Source organism: Bos grunniens, chromosome 8 (genome assembly GCF_055505025.1).
Source record: "Bos grunniens cultivar Pamir isolate PY7600 chromosome 8, Bosgru_T2T1.0, whole genome shotgun sequence".
In the NCBI taxonomy this organism is placed as follows: domain Eukaryota; kingdom Metazoa; phylum Chordata; class Mammalia; order Artiodactyla; family Bovidae; genus Bos; species Bos grunniens.
The window spans coordinates 55,660,001-55,681,860 of NC_141172.1; the positions used below are offsets into that span (position 1 = coordinate 55,660,001).

General features: G+C 40.9%; 1 long non-coding RNA gene and 1 pseudogene across 2 annotated transcripts in view; both read right to left on the reverse strand.

Annotated features, from left to right (window-relative positions):
- LOC147367084 (uncharacterized) overlaps positions 1–21,860 on the reverse strand; it is a 555,865-nt gene that overhangs the window by 281,769 nt on the left and 252,236 nt on the right. The window lies entirely within an intron of this gene.
- LOC147367085 (ATP synthase F(0) complex subunit f, mitochondrial pseudogene) lies at positions 11,165–11,429 on the reverse strand (annotated as a pseudogene).

The window sequence follows — 21,860 nt, forward strand, 5'->3', positions numbered from 1 at the left end:
CTGAAAACCAGGACCAGACTCATTTATTTGAATGTTGTTTTTAGAATATATATATTAATGAGAAGTAAATATAAACTTGGTTGTCATTCCCATGTACAGCCTTTCCTGAGTTTTTATGCTATTGTCTTTTTAATTTTTTTGGAATCATTTAAAATGCACTCTCTCTCTCTCTCTCTCTCTCTCTCTATATATATATATATATATATATATATATATCTTTGTGTGTGTGTGTATTATATTCAGTCATGTCAGACTCTTCTTGACACCATGTACTGTAGCCCTTGAGGCTCCTCTGTCCATGGGATTTTCCAGGCAAGAATATTGGAATGACTTGCCATTTCCTTCTCCATCTCCAGGAGATCTTCCCAACCCAGAGATTGAACCTGGGTCTCCTGCATTGCAGGCAGATTCTTTACTGTCTAAGCCACCAGGGAAGTGTGTGTGTGTGTGTATATATATATATATATATATATATATATATATATAGTTATTTTTAAAGTTATACCGACTATCATCAAGATGTAGACTTGAAATCTGATACACAAAGGCTGAATTACACTTAGTCAACAAAAAGTCAACAGTAGATCAAAAATGATATTCTAATTTGCAGACAATAAAAAAGGCTAAGCGTCAAAGAATTGATGCCTTCGAACTGTGGTGCTGGAACAGTCTCTTGAGAGTCTCCTGGACTACAAGGAGATCAAACCAGTCAATCCTAAAGGAATCAACCGTGAATATTCATCGGATGCTGAAGCTGAAGCTCCAATACTTTGGCCACCTGATGCAAAGAGCTGACTCATTGGAAAATACCCTGATGCTGGGAAAGACTGAAGGCAGGAGGGGAAAGGGACGACAGAGGATGAGATGGTTGATGGCATCACTGACTCAATGGACGTGAGTTTGAGCAAACTCTGGGAGATGGTGAAGGACAGGGAAGCCTGGCGTGGGGTCGCAAAGAGTCAGATACAATTGAGCAACGGAACAACAACAACTTGCAGTCCACTGGGTCCCCACTAGGCCATAAACAAATCTTAAGAAATGGGACAAACACAAACAAATAGTAAATATTAGTAAATAGAGACTGTTTGGATAATGTAATACTAAAAAGACCAAAAATGTTATTCTAGCTCCTAAATTATGTTTCTTTTTTCTGTGATTTCACAGCCTGAACATTCTTGGGAAAAAGTTAATGTGGTAATAAGCTGATAACAGAAGAGCATTTAAGGAAAAGTATAGCAAAAGATAGGAAGTTTTCCTTGATAAAGACCATTGTTCTTCAAATGATAGATACCCTCAGATATTCAGAGCCTGAACTAAGGAATATTCTGCAGGTGGAGATTTTGCCTCTAGGGGGAGCTTTTCTTTCTTCCCTGGGACATGTGGGCCCTCAAGAAACAGCAATACTTCATTAGGTGGCTGCTCCAGCCAGAGGGAAAGACTTAAACAAAAGGGATCTGGGAGGGACTGAGAATACTACTTTATCTTTGCGGGAATAAAATAAATTATTTCCTAGATTTTGTTTTATTAATAAGTGCCTCTGTAATTGCTAGCTCGTGGCATATCTGCTTTTTTTCACATTTGAACAGCCTTAGTCATTAAAAGAGAGAGGGGGAGGAGAAAAATGATCAGAACACACCGTTGGCTCTATGAACTCGGATAGTGGGCTTAACCCATCAAGCTTAGTTCCAATTCTGTCTTCAAACTACAAATTTACTGCCTTCTATATTTTAGCCACCTCTATCACCACTTAACCTAATCTTACCCCCCTCCCCGAAAAAAAAGTTTCCCTTAAGTAGGACAGCTTCAGTTACTCAATAAGATCGATTGTCATCTTTCTCCAGGTATTGAAAAAACAAACTTGTTTTTTCAATTGTCCATCACTATGGCTGCTGGGATAAAGGGACTGGTTACAGAGGAGTGCCAAGCCCTCTGGTGAGCTGCTGAATTCAGGGCCTCATCATTGGCTCTCACAGCAAGCAGATCAAACCAGCTAATCCTAAAAGAAATCAAACTGAATATTCATTGGAAGGACTGATGTTGAAGCTCCAATACTTTGGCCACCTGATGCGAAGAGCTGACTCACTGGAAAAGACCTTGATGCTGGGAAAGATTGAGGGCAAGAGGAGACAGGGGCAGCAGAGGATGAGATGATTAGATAGCATCACTGACTTAATGGACATGAGTCTGAGCAAACTCCAGGAGATAGTGAAGGAAGGGAAGCCTGGCGTGCTGCAGTTCATGGGGTCGCAAAGAGTCAGACATTACTGAGCGACTGAACAGCAATGATGCAAGAGAGCAACATGGTGCAGGAAATGAAATCAGCAACCAAAAGGTTAACAAAAACATTCTTCACTATATTGTAGGAGTTGCATCTCCGCAACCCGCAACCTTTGCTGGTTTTATTTGCATTTAGGAGATGGTCTCCTGTTATGAGGCAGTCTGACCCCATGATCTTTCATTTGACCTTTTGTTGCTAATTCTAGCAATGTGCAATAAGACTTTCCACCAAGGGGCGGCCAAAGGTGGAACGGCCAAGTAGAAATTTCATTTCCCAACCAAGGGAACATTTCAATTTCTAGGAAATCAATTGAGTTCCTATTAAAAACAATGACACATATCTGTGCTTTCCACAAATAGGTTGCTTCCTGTTGGAAGGTAGAAAGCCACCCTCCCCCAGGCCTCCAGATGAGCCCTGATTTATTCTTCCTGCACCGAAAGCCATGTGAGCTGAAAGGTCAGGCAGTTAAAGATTTATGCTTTGTTTTATAAGATTGCTCAGAGAGAGAGTCTTTTCCCTCTCCTGTTTATTTTTTATCCTCCCCCAGCCTGCCGTCCATTTTTCTGGCTAAACTAGACCATGGAAAAGGAAATGGGAAAATGTCCTGTAACATGAGCCCAGGAGCTGGCAGGATGTGTGAACCAGTGAGGGTAACCTCCTGTGGCCAGCCATCGCCATCCACCCAGAGAGAGGCACATGCATCACTGTATCTTGTAAATTTTTTAACCTCGGTTCCTAATGAATTTATTTGTTTTCCTAGGCAGATGGATCTGGCTCACCCTGGGCCCTACAAAATGATCTGTCACTGTCTCCCCTGGTAACCTACAGCAGTCCCTAATAAAGTCAGCTTGCCAGGTCCAAGAAACGATGCCATATCCTAGATCATGTTAAGTCTTTTCATGTATTAGATTCCCATCACGGGCTGCCCAGACATTTATTTAAAGTAGATACCCCCATCTCCACCCAGGACATCTATCTGAATAGGGCACTGTAGAAAATGAAGCCCAGGTGCCTTTATCACTTGTTCACTCGCTATTCTCTTTTAATTTCCATTCTGATCAACATAGTAGCATAGAGGGAAACAACCAGTCCATAGATGATATGCAAAAATGAAGGGAAAAAAAAACTTCAGAGCCTATACATTTTTAACCTGTATGTGTCTTATCAACTTTGTTTCTTCCCAAACCTATTTTTTCCTATTTTATTTAATGCCACCATGACCATGTGAAACCCTTCAGTGTGCTTTAATATTTTTTCCCTCCCTTATCCTCATGTGAAGTCAGTATCCATATATTACTGATTGAACTTCACAATGTCCCCTGCCTCACTGTACATCTCCACCATCTCTTACTGGGATTACTGGGATAAGCTTGGATCTGACCTCCCTGACTCTGCCCATTCCCCCTAGAGTTTAGACCCCCTTCTCCACAGGCCAAGAATCTCACCCCATTACACTCCTCTCTTGAGTGTCTACCTTTTTATTTCTCAGATAAAGTCCAAATGCTTAGAATGGCATCCCTTGTTTTACACACCCATCTGCTGCCTTCACCCACACACCTATGGGCTTGCTCTGGTGCCCCCACACCCACAATGGCCTTCCATATCTCCATACATTTATTTCAATAGCTCCCTCTATCCATATTCCTTTCCTTAACTCAGAAAGAAAATTAAAGATAAACAACAACAACAACAAAAAGCCATCTCTTCTTCAGGATATACTTAAAATGCCATCTTCTCCATGAAGCACCCTGAAGACCTCACCTCAGTTCATCTCTCCTGCTCTCTTTTTCCCTGTGATGCCTCTTTATTCATTCTGCCGGGGGAGAACATACCTCTGCATGATGGCAACTTGCAGTTTCCTATATTGTTTACTTGCAACCTGTGTATTTTCCCCGTGTTAAACGATGAACTAAACCTCAGGGCATGTCTCATTTATGTCTCCACGCCTACCAATGGACTCAGGGTTTAGCCAGTGAGGCTAGAATTACTCCGATCAGCTTCAGGATCATAACAAATAATTTAATTAGGGTCTGAAGTGTTTGGCTTTGTGAAAGATTGGTTGAGAAGAATTATATAGCTAGAGTCTACAACATTTTCTAAAGGCTTATCCTAATCAAGTTTGGGCACTAAAATTTAGTACTTAAATTTTGACATTATACTATGTAAGTATAACTATTATGTAAACATAATATAATCTTACAAGATTATAAGGCTAAAAGAGAAGTTATAGACAGGAACCCACTTCAGTCTAACTTTAGTCCAGATACCTTGTCAAGGTCAGCTGTTGCTTTTTTTGGCTTCCCTATATCCACTGTGCCTTCTCTAGAGGAAGGTTCTCTGAGCTTTTTAGGGCACTTACCAGTCATTCACTGTGTACATTCTACTTGAAAGTAGTTCTTTTGCACCTTTCCTGCTTGCTCATTTCTATTCCCCTCTAACCTTAAAATAACCTAATTATAGGAATTAGATCACTAGGCAATGTAACCTAACTCTTGACTTACGCTCTCCTGAATGCATACCGTGCCTTGCCTAATCTGTTGATTCTTTTCCTCTATATAAATAAGTAAGAATAAAGAATTAAGCATTCTCTATTGATGGACATTTGGGTTGCTGCCATATCTTACTGGTTGTAAATAACTACTATAAATAATTCATGTTGTAAATATGAATGTTGGGGGTATGTGTGCAGTCGCTCAGTCATGTCCAACTCTTTGCAACCCCATGGACTGTAGCTCACCATACTCCTCTATCCATGGAATTTCCCAGGCAAGAATACTAGAGTGGGTTGTCATTTCCTCCTCCAGGGGGTTTTTCTGACCCAGGGATTGAACCCATGTCTCTTGCATCTCCTGCCCTGGCAGGTAGATTTTTTTACCACCATGCCACCTGGGAAGCCCATATTGGAGTATAGCTGAATTACAATCCACAACATATTTTTTTAAAAACTCATATACAACTTAATAGAAAAGCAAACAACCCAATTAAAAAATGGGGCAAGGCTCTGAATAGACATTTTTCCAAAGAAGACATACAAAGAGTCAACAGGTACAGGAAAGTGTGATCAATATCATAATCATCAGGGAAATGCAAACCAGAACTACACTAAATTATCACTTCACACCGGTAAGAATGGCTATTACCAAAAAGACAAGAAATAACAAGTTTTTGCAAGGACATGGAGAAAAGGGAACCCTTATGTACTGCTGGAAGGAATACAAATTAGTACATCTACTATGGAAAACAGCATGGAGGTTCCTCAAGAAATTAAAACTAGAACTACCATATAAGTCCCTAGTTTTACTTCTTGGTATTTATCCAAAGGAAACAAAGTAACTATCTTGAAAACATATCTGTCCCACCCCCAGTGTTCAATGCAGAGTTATTTACAAAAGCCAAGACATGGAAAGGACAAGAATTTATCAAGAGATGAATGAATTTTCAAAAAATGTGGCATACATACAGAACAGAATACTATTCAATCATAAAAAGAAGGAAATCCTGCCATTTGTGACAACATGGATGGTCTTGAGGGCATTAGACTAAGTCAAATCAGACAGAGAAAGACAAACACCAATCCTACATGATCTCACTTATATGTGAAATCCCAAAAAACCCCCAAAAACCCAAGACAGAGAACAGATTCATGGCTGCCAGAGGCAGTGGGTGTAAAGATTTGTTGTTTTTCAGTAACTCACTCCTGTCTGATCTTCTGACCCCATAGACTGCAGCACGCCAGGCTTCCCTGTCTTTCACCATCTCCTGCATCTTGCTCAAGCTCATATCCATTGAGTCGGCAGTATACATGTATGGCATACATGTATGCCGTTTAACCATATTTTCCTCTGTTGTCCCTTTCTCCTCCTGCCTTCAACCTTTCCCAGCATCAGGGTCTTTTCTAATGAGTCAGTTCTTCGTAACAGGTGGCCAAAGTATTGGAGCATCAGCTTCAGCGTCAGCCCTTCCAATGAATATTTGGGATTGATTTCCTTTATGATTGACTGGTTTGATCTCCTTGCAGTATGAGGGACTCTCAAGAGTCTTCTCCAACACCACAGTTCAAAAGCATTGGTTCTTTGGCACTCCGCCTTCTTGATGGTCCAACTCTCACATCCATACATGACTACTAGAAAAACCATAGCTTTGACTAGATGGACCTTTGTCAGCAAAGTAATGTCTCTGTTTTTTATCATGCTGTTTAGGTATGTCATAGCTTTTTTTCCAAGAAGCAAGTGTCTTTTAATTTCATGGCTGCAGCCACCATCTGCAGTGACTTTGGAGCCCAAGAAAATAAAGTCTGCCACTGTTTCCACTGTTTCCCCTATCTGTCATGAAGTGATGGGACCAGATGCCATGATCTTAGTTTTTTGAATGTTGAGCTTTAAGCCAGCTTTTTCACTTTCCTCTTTCGCCTTCAAGAGGCTCTTTAGTTCCTCTTCACCTTCTGCCATAAGGGTGGTGTCATCTGCATATTTGATGTTATTGAGATGTCTACCTGCAATCATGATTCTAGCTTGTGCTTCATCTAGCCTGGCATTTTGCATGCTGTACTCTTCATATAAGTTAAATAAGCAGGGTGACAATATACAGCCTTGACGTACTCCTTTCCCGTTTTGGACCCAGTCCATTGTTCCATATCCAGTTCTAACTGTTGCTTCTTGACCTGCAAACAGATTTCTCAGGAGGTAGGTAAGGTGGTCAGGTTTTCCCATCTTTTTCAAAATTTTCCACAGTTTATTGTGATCCACACAGTCAAAGGCTTTGGCATAGTCAATAAAGCAGAAATAGATGTTTTTCTAGAACTCTCTTCCTTTTTCAATGATCTAGCAGATGTTGGCAATTTGATCGCTGGTTCCTCTACCTTTTCTAAATCCCGCTTGAACATCTGGAAGTTCATGGTTCACGAATTGTTGAAGCCTGGCTTGGAGAATTTTGAAGATTACTTTGCTAGCGTGTGAAATGAGTGCAATTATGCAGTAGTTTGAGCATTCTCTGGCATTGCCTTTCTTTGGGACTGGAATGAAAACTGACCTTTTCCAGTCCCATGGCCACTGCTGAGTTTTCCAAATTTGCTGGCATATTGAGTGCAGCACTTTCATAGCATCATCTTTTAGGATTTGAAATAGCTCAACTGGAATTCCATCATCTCCACTAACTTTGTACATAGTTATGCTTCCCTAAGGCCCACTTGACTTCCCATTCCAAGAACTCTGACTCTAGGTGAGTGATCACACCATCATGATTATCTGCATCACGAAGATCTTTTTTGTACAGTTCTTCTGTGTATGCTTGCTACCTCTTAATATATTCTGCTTCTGTTAGGTCCATACCTCTCCTTTATATCTGTCCTTTATTGAGCCCATCTTTGCATTAAATGTTCCCTTGGTATCTCTAATTTTCTTGAAGAGATCTCTAGTCTTTCCCATTCTATGGTTTTCCTCTATTTGTTTGCATTGATCACTGAGGAAGGCTTTCTTATCTCTCCTTGCTATTCTCTGGAACTCTGCATTCAAATGGGTATATCTTTCCTTTTCTCCTATGCTTTTTGCTTCTCTTCTTTTCACAGCTATTTGTAAGGCCTCCTCAAACAGCCATTTTGCTTTTTTGCATTTCTTTTTTCTTGGGGATGGTCTTGATCCCTGTCTCCTGTACAATGTGTCCAGAGTAGAGGATCTCATTAATGGGACGTATGTGTCAAGAAATTCTTCACATTAGAGTCGGTTTTGAAGGATGAATAGAAGTTTGCCAAACGGAGAAGAATGGGGCTTCCAGGTAGGAGAAGCAAGGACAGGACATTTTATAACAGGGCAGGGATCTGGGGACCACACTATGCCAGGTGCTTTCCTGGTTATCTTATTCAATGCTCACAAACGCTATGAAAAAGGTGCTGTTAATTTTGGGGGAAAATGATTGTATTGTCTTCACAAAATTGCTAAATGCTTTTCTAAAGAATTCAAGCTAGATAGCAAAATGCTGCAAAAATTGGGGTGGGGTGGGGTAATCATATCAAATTCTAGTACCCCAAATGTCCAAAATTAATATTAGCCACATCATCACATTAGGTATATATATGGAAATAGACTCTTGGAGGGCACAGACAGAATCTTGTGCACCAGGACCAAGGAGCAAGGAGCAGAGAACCCACAAGAGACTGACCCAGACTTGCCTGTGAGTGTCCAGGAGTCTCCAGCAGAGGTGTGGGTCAGTGGGGGCCTGCTGCAGGGTTTGGTGCACTGAGTATAGCAGTACATGTGTGGGACCTTTTGAAGGAGGTTGCCATTATCTTCTTTACCTCCACCAGAGCTTGGTTCCAGGTAAAGAGCAGGGAGGAAACACAGCTCCACCCACCAACAGAAATTTGGATTAAAGATTTACTGAGCATGCCCCCTCCCCCCACCCCATCAGAACAAAACCTAGTTTCCCCCTCAGTCAGTCTCTCTCATCAGGAGGCTTCTGTAAGTCTCTTAACTTCTCCATCAGAGAGCAGACAGACTGAAAAGCACAATCACAGAAAACTAACCAATCTAATCACATGGACCACAGCCTTGTCTAACTCAATGAAACTATGAGCCATGCCATGTAGTACCACCCAAGACGGATGGGTCATGGGGGAGAGTTCTGACAAAATGTGGTCCCTTGGAGAAGGGAATGGCAAACCACTTCAGTATTCTTGCCTTGAGAACCCCATGAACAGTATGAAAAGGCAAAATGATAGGATACTGAAAGAGGAACTCCCCAGGTCAGTAGGTGCCCAATAGGCTACTGGAGATCAGTGGAGAAATAAGTCCAGAAAGAATGAAGAGATGCTGCTGCTACTGCTAAGTCACTTCAGTCATGTCCAACTCTGTGTGACCCCATATGGCAGCCCACCAGGCTCCCCCATCCCTGGGATTCTCCAGGCAAGAACACTGGAGTGGGCTGCCATTTCTTTCTCCAATGCATGAAAGTGAAGTTGCTCAGTCATGTCCGACTCTTAGCGACCTCATGGACTGCAGCCTACCAGGCTCCTCCGTCCGTGGAATTTTCCAGGCAAGGGTACTGGAGTGGGGTGCCATTGCTTTCTCCAAATAAAGAGATGGAGCCAAAGCAAAAATAACACCCAGTTGTGGATGGGACTGGTGATGGTAGCAAGATCTGATGCTCTAAAGAGCAATATTGCATAGGAACCTGGAATGTTAGGCCCATGAATCAAGGCAAATTGGAAGTGGTCAAACAGGAGATGGCAAGAGTGAACGTCGACATTCTAGGAATCAGCGAACTAAGATGGACTGGAATGGGTGAATTTAACTCAGATGACCATTATATCTACTACTGTGGGCAAGAATCCCTTAGGAGAAATGGAGTAGCCATCATAGTCAACAAGAGTCCAAAATACAGTTCTTGGATGCAGTCTCAATAACGACAGAATGATCTCTGTTTCCAAACCAAACCATTCAATATCACGGTAATCCAAGTCTATTCCCCTACAAGTAATGCTGAAGAAGCTGAAGTTGAAAGGTTCTATGAAGACCTAGAAGACCTTCTAGAACTAACACCCAAAAAAGATGTCCTTTTCATTATAGAGAACTGGAATGCAAAAATAGGAAGTCAAGAATTTACCTGGAGTAACAGGCAAATTTGGCCTTGGAGTACAGAATGAAGCAGGGCAAAGGCTAAATTTTGTCAAGAGAATGCACTAGTCATAGCAAACACCCTCTTCCAACAACACAAGAGAAGACTCTACACATGGACATCACCAGATGGTCAACACTGAAATCAGATTGATTATATTCTTTTTAGCCAAAGATGGAGAAGCTCTATATAGTCAACGAAAACAAGACTGGGAGCTAACTGTGGCTCAGATCATGAACTCCCTATTGCCAAATTCAGAATTAAATTGAAGAAAGTAGGGAAAACCACTAGACCATTCAGGTATGACCTAAATTAAATCCCTTACGATTATACAGTGGAAGTGAGAAATAGATTTAAGGGACTAGATCTCATAGACTGAGTGCCTGATGAACTATGGACAGAGGTTTGTGACATTCTACAGGAGAGAGGGATCAAGACCATCCTGTTGTGGTTATCTGGGTCATTAAAACCTCTTTTGTACAGGTCTTTTATGTATTCTTGCCACCTCTTGTTAATATCTTCTTCTTCTGTTAGGTCCATACCATTTCTGTCCTTTATTGTGCCCATCTTTGCATGAAATGTTCCCTTGGTATCTCTAATTTTCTTGAAGAGATCTCTAGTCTTTCCCACTCTACTGTTTTCCTATTTATTTGCATTGATCACTTAGGAACAATTCAAGTGATTGATCGCTTTCTTAGGATCACTTTCTTGTCTCTCCTTGCTGTTCTTTGGAACTCTGCATTCAGATGGATATATCTTTCCTTTTCTCCTTTGCTTTTCGCGTCTTTTCTTTTCGTTATTTGTAGGCCTCCTCAGACAGCCATTTTGCCTTTTTTTTTCTTAGGGATGGTTTTGATCACTGCCTCCTATACAGTGTTGCAAACCTCCACCCATACTTCTTCAGGCACTCTATCAGATCTAATCCCTTGACTCTACTTGTCACTTCCACTGTATAATCATAAGGGATTTGATTTAGGTCATACCTGAATGGGCTAGTGGTTTTCTTTATTTCTTCAATTTAAGTCTGAATTTTGCAATAAGGAGTTCATAAATTTTGCAAGAAGGGTGAAAAGGATGAAGGTCTTCAAAAGCTACAAATTTCCAGTTATAAAATAGATAACTCATGGGATGTAATTTAGTAATACCTGACTTGAAAGTTGCTGTAAGAGATTTTTTTAAACCAGTCATCTTTTGTTGGATGTTATTCTCCATTAAGATATGAAAGGATTCAGGAATGTCTGGCAAAGGTCTTGTTCAGGAATGCGGAGTGTGCCCTCTTCAGTGGTACTCGCTTGGTTGCTCCTGTTTAAGTTCCTTGTAAGAACGGCAACGGTTGAAAAGTACATAAGCTGCCAGCACCATAGAAAGCCCAGCGACATTCCCTTTTTTCATGCTGAGATACTTGTAATACTGGTAATAACCTTTTTGAAACACTACAGCAATGCCTTTAGGGATGAAATCCTGCATTAGTATCCAGATTGGCAACTCTCTTAATTTGACATCCAGGAGTTTTCTTCTCTTTCAGAGGTACAATTGACACCATCTTGGAGTCGTGGCTGTCTGCTCCAGTATGAACTCTCCTGTGTTGAGCAAGGTTTGAGGCACAACAAACAGCCTTCCCATATTTTTCAGAGGGTTTCTCACCACTATGAGTTATCTGATGCAGAAAAAGTGATGACTGCTTTCCAGATACAAACATTTTTCTATGGTTGACTACAACCAATTTTACAACTTGAATCCAAATTGTCCCTTGTGGGCTTGGGTTACCGCTGCACAACTGTTTCCATGGCAACCTATTGTTTTCTCCCCATGATGGATGCCACTCACAAGCTACTGGCATCAAGGAACAGGGAAAAAACTTGAGGTGGAAGTCACCCACTTCATTATTCCATTTTGTTAAATTTTCTTTGGATATGATTTACTTTCTTTGGATAGTAATTCCACCCAGGAGTGGAATTGCTGCATCATAAGATAACTCTGTTTTTAGTCTTTGAAGAACTTTCATACTGTTTCCCATAGAGGCAACACCAGTTTGCATTCCCAGCAACAGTGTGCATGTGCTCCCTTAGCTCTATATCTCACCAACGTTTGTCATGTGTGGTCTTTTAGATACTTGCCATTCTGATAGGTGTGAAATGATATCTCACTGCGATTTTGATTTGCATTTCTCTGATGATTAGCAATATTGAGCACATGAGCATGTTTCTATTGGCAGTTTGTATATCTTCTTTGAAAAAAATGTCTATCCAGGTCTTCAGCCCATGTTCTTAATCAAATTGCTTAGTTTTCGATATTGAGTTATAGGAGCTGTTCTATATTTTGGATATTAACCCCTACCAATCATATCACTTGCAAATATTTTCTCCCACTCAGTAAGTTGTCTTTTCATTTTGTCAGTAGTTTCCTCTGCTGTACAAAAGTTTTTGAGTTTAATTAGGTTTATTTTTGCTTTTACTTATATGCCTCAGGTGGAGAAGGCAATGGCACCCCACTCTAGTACTCCTGCCTGGAAAATCCCATGGATGGAGGAGCCTGGTAGGCTGCAGTTCATGGGGTCACTGAGGGTCAGACACGACTGAGTGACTTCACTTTCACTTTTCACTTTCATGCATTGGAGAAGGAAATGGCAACCCATTTCAGTGTCCTTGCCTGGAGAATCCCAGGGATGGGGGAGCCTGGTGGGCTGCCGTCTATGGGGTCACACAGAATCAGACACAACTAAAGTGACTTAGCAGCAGCATATGCCTCAGGAAACAGATCCAAAAAAATACATTGCTACAACTTATCTCAAAGAATGTTCTGTTTGTGTTCTCTTCTAGGAGTTTTATGGTTTCAGGTCTTATATTTAGGTTGTTAATCTATTTTGAGTTTATTTTTGTATATGATGTGAGGAAAGGTTCTAATCACATTATTTCACATGTAGCTGTCCCGTTTTCACAGCACCACTTATTGAAGAGACTATCTTTCTCCATTGTATACTCTTGCCTCCTTTGTTGTAGAGTAATTGACCATAAATGCATGGGTTTCTTTCTGGGCCTTCTGTTCTATTAATCTATGTATCTGTTTTTGTGCCAGAATCAAACTGTTTTGATTATTGTGGCTTTGCAGTGTAGTCTGAAGTCAAAGAGCATGATACCTCCAACTTTCTTCTTTTTTCTCAGGATTGGAAATTTGAGACTTTTGTGGTTCCATATAAAATATAGGCTTATTTGTTCTACTTCTGTGAAAAAATGTCATGGGTTTTTTGACAGGGATTGCATTAAATTTGTAGATTGCTTTGGGTAGAATGAATATTTTTAAAATATTAATTCTTCAATTCCCAGGACATGGATTATCTTCCCATTTCCTTGTATCTGATTACCATTTACTTGGGTAATAGCCTACTTAGAAAATGGGAATATTCAGATCTTTGAAGGCCTGGTAGATATAGGGTTCAAATTCAATCTAACACCATGAGATAAAAAGTTCTACCTTGGCACTCTCTCCATTAAATTGGAGGTAGAAGAGGTTCAGGTAATAAAGGTAATCAGCAGAATTTTGACCCAGGTTCATCTTGTAGGGGGGATGCTGTCTGTATGAACCCCCTTGATTGTCATTTCCCTGATCCCCAAATGTATAAATCAAATAAATATATTTAGCAGTTGGCAGAAACTTCTCATTGTCTCTTTAACCTATAGGATAGGAGTGTTTAGTAGTAGGAAAGCCAAGTCATAGCCCCTGAAACTGTCCCTTCCCACTCAGAAATTAGAATAAACAAAAATAATTATCACAACACAGCACAATAACAAAATCAATGCTACACTCAAAGACTTAAAACATGCAGGAGTGGTATTCCCCACCATATTTGCATTTCATTTATCAGTCTGGTCCCTACAAAATCTGTTGGTTCCACTGTACCAAATGTGATATCTTTATTAGAGAAAATTAACACAGCCTCCAGTACACAGTATGTGGATACTGAACCAGCACACCATAACCACAAAAAATAAAATGAGAGCAGTGTACATTCACATGGGCTATATACTCACTATCATACCCTCATGTTATTTTCTCATGTTCTCTGTCATTTGATAGATTGATGGGACCTGGACTGTGGAAGAAAGAGAGATGAATAACTCAACGGTTACTCATCTAACATCATCTAACAAGTGGTTAGAACTTGTGTTTATATGAGATCTTAACAAAAGAACAATAGTTTTGTTTTGTTTTTTAAACAAGTGACAGGACAATGGTAAAGGACTGAGTTTCTAGGGGCAGCATGCTTTGGGAAGGCAAATGTGTGGGGAAACTAATGCGAAATAAAAGCTAGTTGCATATTTTGGAGAGTCCTACGTACCACCCCTGGGCTGATAAGGGCTTAATGTTTCCTCTGGTGACTAACTTCTGTTTTTCTTGATAAAGGGGAAGAGGATACCTTTATAAATTTATGCCCTGCTTTTAGGCAAGTGGTAGACTGGCAGAGAGCTTTTCTTATATTTGTCTCTTCTCAGTTGCCTTCAGGTCAAAGTAATCCTATGACAAAGGGGTGTGTTTTGAGATGGCATATTCTGCTTTCAACTGTCTGGATACCTTTTGGAAATTAATATTGTATTAATTGAAACTGATGATCAAAACAGTGGCAAATGCTATGGATGTCTTGGAAAGGTACATGTAATCCATAAAGTGGGGAAATGTCTCATGTCTCCTACCACAAAGAATGAAACCCAACCCTTAATAGGGTTCTTTGGGTTTTGTGGGCTATTTTGCCTTTAAGAATACTGAAACTACTGATTTACCATGTTTGGCTTGAAAGCTGTTAGCTTGATTGAGGCCCCCAAAGAGAAATTCTCTATAGCAATTCAGGCTGTGGTTTCTAGAGGTGCTGATATTTGATTTCTGTGACTCAGCAGATTCCATAAGACTAGACAGATCAGTGGTAGAGAAAGATGTTGTATGGAAGCTTTGGCAGGTCCAATAGGCTAGTCACAACAGAAATGCCTATGATTTGGAAGCAAGTCATGCCACATGTAGTTAAAAAAAAAAAACAACACTATACATGATTTAAAAAAAAAAAGTTCTTGGAATGCTGCTACTGGGTCCTTTTTAAAAACTGCATGTCTGACCTTGAGAATTAAATGTCTCTATGGTCAGAACTACTTACAATGAATTGGATACTTTCAGACCCACCAAATCACAATTTGGGGCAATTCCAGCAGCAATCCATTAAAAATGGGTGTGGTATATCCAAAATCAGGCACAAGCTGTTCCAAAGGGCACAAGTAAGGTGCATGAACAGATTGCTCATAGCCCATATTTCTCTGTGGCCTTTTCCTCAGCTCCCACTTTGACCACATAGCATTTTTTATGACTAAATGATGGGAGAGGAAATACACAAAGCTTGATTCACAGATGAGTCAATTAGCAAGTGAATGCAAGCAAAAAAAAAAAAGAACTGTCACTGTATCACATCCTCACTCATGAAAAGCACTGAAAAAATGTCAAGGGAAAAGCTTCCCACTGGGCAGAGCTTTGGACACTACACAGGATGATACACTTGGAATACAGAGAGTAGACCCAGGTTAAAATTATACACAGACTCATAAGCCAGCAGAAATATCTTATCTGTTTTGTCAGTCAGTTCAGTTCAGTTCAGTTGCTCAGTCATGTACAACTCTTTGCAACCTCATGGAGTGTAGCACACCAGGCCTCCCTGTCCATCACCAACTCCCGGAGTTTACTCAAACTCATGTCCGTTGAATTGGTGATGCCATCCAACCACCTCATCCTCTGTCATCCCCTTTTCCCCTCTCCTTCAATCTTTCCTAGCATCAGGGTCTCTTCAAATGAGTCAGCTCTTTGCATCAGGTGGCCAAAGTATTGGGGTTTCAGCTTCAATATCAGTCCTTCCAATGAATATTCAGGACTGATTTCCTTTAGGATGGACTGGTTGGCTCTCCTTATAGTCCAAGGGACTCTCAAGAGTCTTCTCCAACACCACAGTTCAAAAGCATCAATTCTTTGGTGCTCAGCTTTCTTTATAGTCCAACTCTCACATCACATACATCCATACTGGAAAAACCATATCCTTGACTAGACGGACCTTTGTTGGTCTGTTTGGTAAATGACTTAGAAAAAAACACTAGACTAGAAAACAAGGAGGTCTGGGGAATTGGCAGGTGAATGGATCTTTGAAAGTAAGCACAAAGTATTAGAATCTTTGTATCACACACTAGTGCTGAGCAGAGAGCACCTACTATAGAAGAGGCATTAAAGTGCCCATCAGACAGGATGACTCAGCAACTCTTTTAACTTTTGTCCTTCATCACCCACTATCCCTCATACTCAGTTGGTAAAGAATCTACCTGCAGTGCAGGAGACCCAGGTTCGATCCCTGGGTCAGGAAGATCCCCTGGAGAAGACAATGGCTATCCACTTCAGTATTATTTCTTGGAGAATTCCATGGACAGAGGAGCCTGGTGGGCTACAGTCCATGGGGTTGCAAAGAGTTGGACATGACTTAATGACTAAACCACCACCGCTGCCCACTATCAGCGTTTCTTGCATAATGGACTCATAAAGAGCTCTATGGTGGCAGAGAAAGAGAGGATATTCATAAGTCAGACAACAGGATATGTTTCTCACTAATGTTAATATAGCTCCTGCCCATCTGAACATCCCACCCAACAACAAAAGGAAATAAAACTAAGACCTCAGAAGACTACTACTCCTCAAGGAAACCAAACAGCCACTTGCAGCAAGTTGACATTATGGGACTTCTTCCCCTCTGGTAGTAGCAGCCATTCACCATTGGCCAGAATCAGCATATATTCCAAGTGTGGGTTTGCCTTTCCCATCCACACACTCTTAGCTAGCACCACTACCCAAGGACTGACGGTGTCTGAGCTACCAAAACAGACAAATGTGTCAGATAAACACATTTCACCTAAGAATGCTCAGCAGCAGACACAATGGTTTATTCCACTAACCCTTTTCTTATAAGCTTTCTCCCAAGTATGGCCAACCAAAATAGTACACAAGTTGTGTTCAGAAGGCATGAACATAATACAGACAGTAAGTGTAAGAATGCAAAGAACTGATAGTAATGAATACTTGTGGTTTCCCATCCAGATGGCCTCTATTAAGCAGCACACATGTGAATTTTGTATGATGGCAATTCACAGCTGCCTTCATCTCCAGAGAATTGTCTTTGTCCAAACTGGAGGGTCTAAACATTGGTGTGACTAAAGGTTGGATAGGACATCCCTAAATTGTACCAATAGCACCAACATTTGGCAGACATACATGATTCCTCAAAATATTTGTATGATTATGTTTTACAATGATTATTGGTAAAGATTAATTCATCAGAAATATATGTATTTATCACCAACTTCAGGGAAATTACGCATCTCAGAGATTGTACCTGTTCCATTTTATAAGTGCCTATACACACCTAAGTAGCCACACATTTTTTTTTATCTTTTAATAAATGGCAACATTTTGATCTTCTCTCCTTGGGCTTCCCTGGTGGCTCAGATGGTAAAGCATCTGACTGCAAAGCAGGAGACCTGGGTTCAATCCCTGGGTCAGGAAGATCCCCTGGAGAAGGAAATGGCAACCCACTCCAGTACTCTTGCCTGGAAAATTCCATGGACGGAAGAGCCTAGTAGGCTACAGTCCATGGGGTCACAAAGATTTGGACAGATTGAGCGACTTCACTTAATCACTTGGTAAGTGATACATTGTTGCCACCTGACACTACATTTCCAGATAATACCAACTTATAAAAAATTATAAAAAGAAAAAAAAGAAAAACCAGTATCAATGGTAGAGTGATATCTTTGTTTTCCATGGGAAAACATGCTTTTGAGAATTGTAAACAGTATACCATGTCAGAGGGCTCATCAGAACATGAGCACTGGGTAAAAGGTTTAACGCTAAGCATTAATAGCTTTTATGTCAAATAAAATCTTCCCATGGAAGATTCTGCAGTGACAGAATATTCTGATTAAAGATGACTAGAAGACACGAAAGAAAAAATCAATAGTGCTTATAAAAGATGGTTAGTTTCAGCAGCACACACATTAAGGAGTCAGTAAGGGAGAAGCTTAGGCAGTAAAACAAAATACCAGGGCTTAAAATAAATACACCTATTTCCTTCTTAGGAGAGAGTTACTTCTATAAGAAAGTTAGGAAGCTTCAGTGTTCCTCCTGAATGATTACCACAGCACTTTGTAAATATTCTACTGGTCTGATCTGGGCACATCTCAATGTCCATTTGTCTGCAAGACAGAAAATGTAAACCCTAATTAATACTGATTGCAAAATAGCTGCACAAGAAACATTCTGAGCAATTGCAGAGAGAATGACTCAGCACCTGTGGCTTTGGTTTATCTGAAGAAGGCTGGTGATAGGTGCATGCATGCATGTGCACACACGCGCGCACGCGCACACACACACACATGCTTTATCTGCAGCCAAGGAGAACAGTTAGGGTGGGTCTAGTGGGAAACCGCATTAAATATGTTTCTTCTGGACAGCACTCGAGCCGCAATAGAATTCTCAACGCTCTTCCTCCCTTTGCTCCCTCCCACCCTCCTTGCTCTCTCTTTCTCAGACACAGACACACTCACACATACAGTTTTATAATTTGATGTTCTACATTTAAAAGATTGCATCAATGTCTGAGTGGACTCTCTTCTGCTATACTCTGGTTTTGACTTCTGTGAATCAATCTTATACCTGTAAACCTAATCCAATGGTAGTGACCCAAAGTGTCCAACAATAGGACTCCCTATGCTGAATCTTTTGTAGTCAGTTTTCTTATAACATAAGACCCATAATGGTTTTCTGGTAAAGCATTTTTCCTTAAAGCTCTTTTAAGGAAAAGAGAAGTAACTCTAAGGATTTTGTAGTGCAAAGTCAGACTGCTTTATATGTCATTTTTTTGAGAAAAGTGGCAAACCAGAGAGTGAAGACAGAGAAATGGCTAGTGGAGGACTTGGCCAATTGAAGAGGTCCGGTCTGGTGTACACAGAGAAGAGAGAAGGCTGATATGTAATAAACACATCCCATGCCCTGTGCTGGTCACTGAACAATTTGTAGGTTTTAATTTTCATGTTTTCAAGAAGACACTGCAGCTCAGAGAGATTGAGTGACTTGTCTAAAACATGCAGCTAGGAAATGGCATATCCCTGGTTTGGCCCCAGAACTATCTCTTCTTATGCATCATGTTTCATAAGGAGAAGTCTCACAGGGAGGAAATGAGACATAGCACACACCAATAGTTCCACCAGATAATTAAGACAAGACAAAGAAGTGCAAACGAACCTATTCCCTGTAACCCTCTGCCACCGGGAGGCTGGGTTGTAGGCCTGGAGGGAAAGCAGGGGTGATGGGACACGCTTGCTCTGTGCTGTGGCTGCCAAAGGAAAGACCCCTGTGAAGAAAAGACTATTAACAGTCTCAGCTCCATTAAATTTAAAGCAGCTGCTAACAGTAGGAGCCTTTACATTGTCAATTATATGAATTTTCCTATTACTATGTCATGCCAAAGAGCAATTATAGTACATTCATCAAACCCTGCTTTCGCCTCTCTGGTTCTGTCCATTAATACCACAGTGGCAGGCTTTAGAAATCCTGGAAGACAAATCTGACTTGCAGACTTTAATTGTTTCAAGGATTTGTGGTCAGAAACAACACTAGGTGAGTAGTAGGGGGTCAATTACACAATTAGACAGCGATAGGCAGAGAGCAGGTGAACTCACTCAACACACCAAATATTTATACATCAGTTCACTTCACAAAGTGCTTTGACACCCACTATTTCACTTCAAGTTTTCATCTGTCCCATTAACCAGTCTGGGAGGTGTTTAATCATTCTGCCTCTTTTATAGTTGAAGAAATGAAGACCGGAAGTTCTCTGCTAGCAGAGCCTGAACCAGAGCCTGAGAGAAGAGTCCCAGGCAGTTCCAGCCTCGCTGAGGAAGCAGGGCAGCAGCCAAGGACCAGTCTTATCTCCTTGTGTGCCATTTTGAAAAAAAGTAGTAAAATGAGAAAAATGATCCTGTGAGACAAGAGAAGTGAGAAGAGGAAGAAGGGAAAACAGGCCAGGAGTGTGGCACACTGAGCTTGCTGAAATTACAGAGGATGGCTCCTAGTTGGATTAGCAATACATTATTCTCCCTCTTGGCTGATGGTGTGCTATGCCATAGCCCCACAAAGATAGAGACAAACTTCCAGAAAATGAAGGACTGAGGAGTAAGATCTGACTTCAGAGCAAGCCTGCCTACTCTCAAAAGGCAGGTCTCCCATGGTCTCAACAGTATTAGTTTTAAAAACACAAGAGAAACTACCTCTGCCCAAGGTGGTCCCTTTCAGTTCCATGCCATGAACTATTCATTAACCACCAAGAGTCCAAGTTCCTTTCTATACCCTGTAGATCCTGAAATGATTAGAAAAGTTTTCCTGTCTTTTGTAAATCTGACTTTCCTGGAAGTGACCAAAACATTGGTTGATGATTCAGTATGGGATTTTAAATGATAGAGATGAGTTCAGGTTACCATGGGAGCATAGAAGAGGGAGAGCTCCCACACAAGCCTGGAGGTGATGTCTCAGAGCTGTCTCACATGATAGGTAAGGGCTGATTGCTTGTTTTTTTTTTTTTTTTTTTGTAAGGAGTAGGAAGATTTTTCCAATAGAAAAAAATAGCTTCAGATACAGATTCTGCTCTACCAGTTGGCAAGCACATGAAGGAAGGAGACAGGGGTACTAGCCACTTTCAGTGAACAAATGTTTCTGATCTTACTCCATATACCTCAAGTAATAGGATGTGATGTCAGGAGAACCCACAATAGAGAATATTTACCAATAGAACTGGACTCAGGCCCAGTCTTCTTCACTTCACCTTGTCATTTTCTCCCCAGATTCTGCAGTTGCCCTAGTCTTCCTGCTGCCACTTCAGGTCCCTGGAGACACACTGACCCGTGACTGCATGGAACAAGGTGTTAGGAAATCCAGTATTCTCTTAGTTCAAGTAGGATAACCATGCTCAAGGAATGAAGGGTAAAAACAAATTGACTTAAACCAGTTTGTAAAAACAAATTGACAAAATGACTTAAGTCATTTCCTAAAAAAATTACCTACATTAGGTTTACAAAACCAGTTCATCAGGTAATCTATTATTACATAACAAACTACTTGAAAATGTAAATAAGTACCCCCAAACGACTTAAAATCACCACTACATTTGTTCACAGTTTTATGGGTCAGGAATTCACAACGAGCTTGGCTGGGCAGGTGGTCTCTGATCCAAGTGATGGAAGCTGGAGTGGCTGACACTGGAGGGGCCACTTTCAAAATGGCCTCTTTACTATCTATTGGGAACTTCAGGCTATCTCCCTACTTCTCCCTCTCTCTCATCTCTCTTCTTTCTCCTCCCTCTCCCTTCCCTCCTCTCTCTATCCTTTCTTCTTCTCTCTCTACATGGTCTTTATTGTAACCAGCTCCTTTGCCCCTTTTCCAGTGTTCACCCCTATTTTCCTCAGACCTTAATCATAAAGATGAAATCACTAGGTAACATTTAATCTAGTTTCTGGTTTCTGCTTTACTGAATGTATGCAATGCCTTACCTAACCTGTTGATTCCTTTTCTGGATTAGGAGGAGTAAGAATGAACAATTAAGTAAAGAATGGCTGACTCTCTAACCCAAGCTTCCCCCTAGTAAATCTGAAGGCAGACCATGCGAGCAAGAGAATATCCAATCTCAGGTGGACCAGGCAAGCAACACAGCACCCCATGGACGATCAGAAGTCAGCAGGTCTGCATGCAACGTAAAAATGATGAAGAATCTGATCTCCTTAGAGTGTTTCCCTTTTTTTTCTTTAAACATTGTCATGGCGGAGCAGAATCTTCAGAGCTGGTCTCTGGATATGAGTCCACTTTCTGCCTAGATTGCTGGCATTTCTGAATAAAGTGTCTTTCCCCTCTACTGACA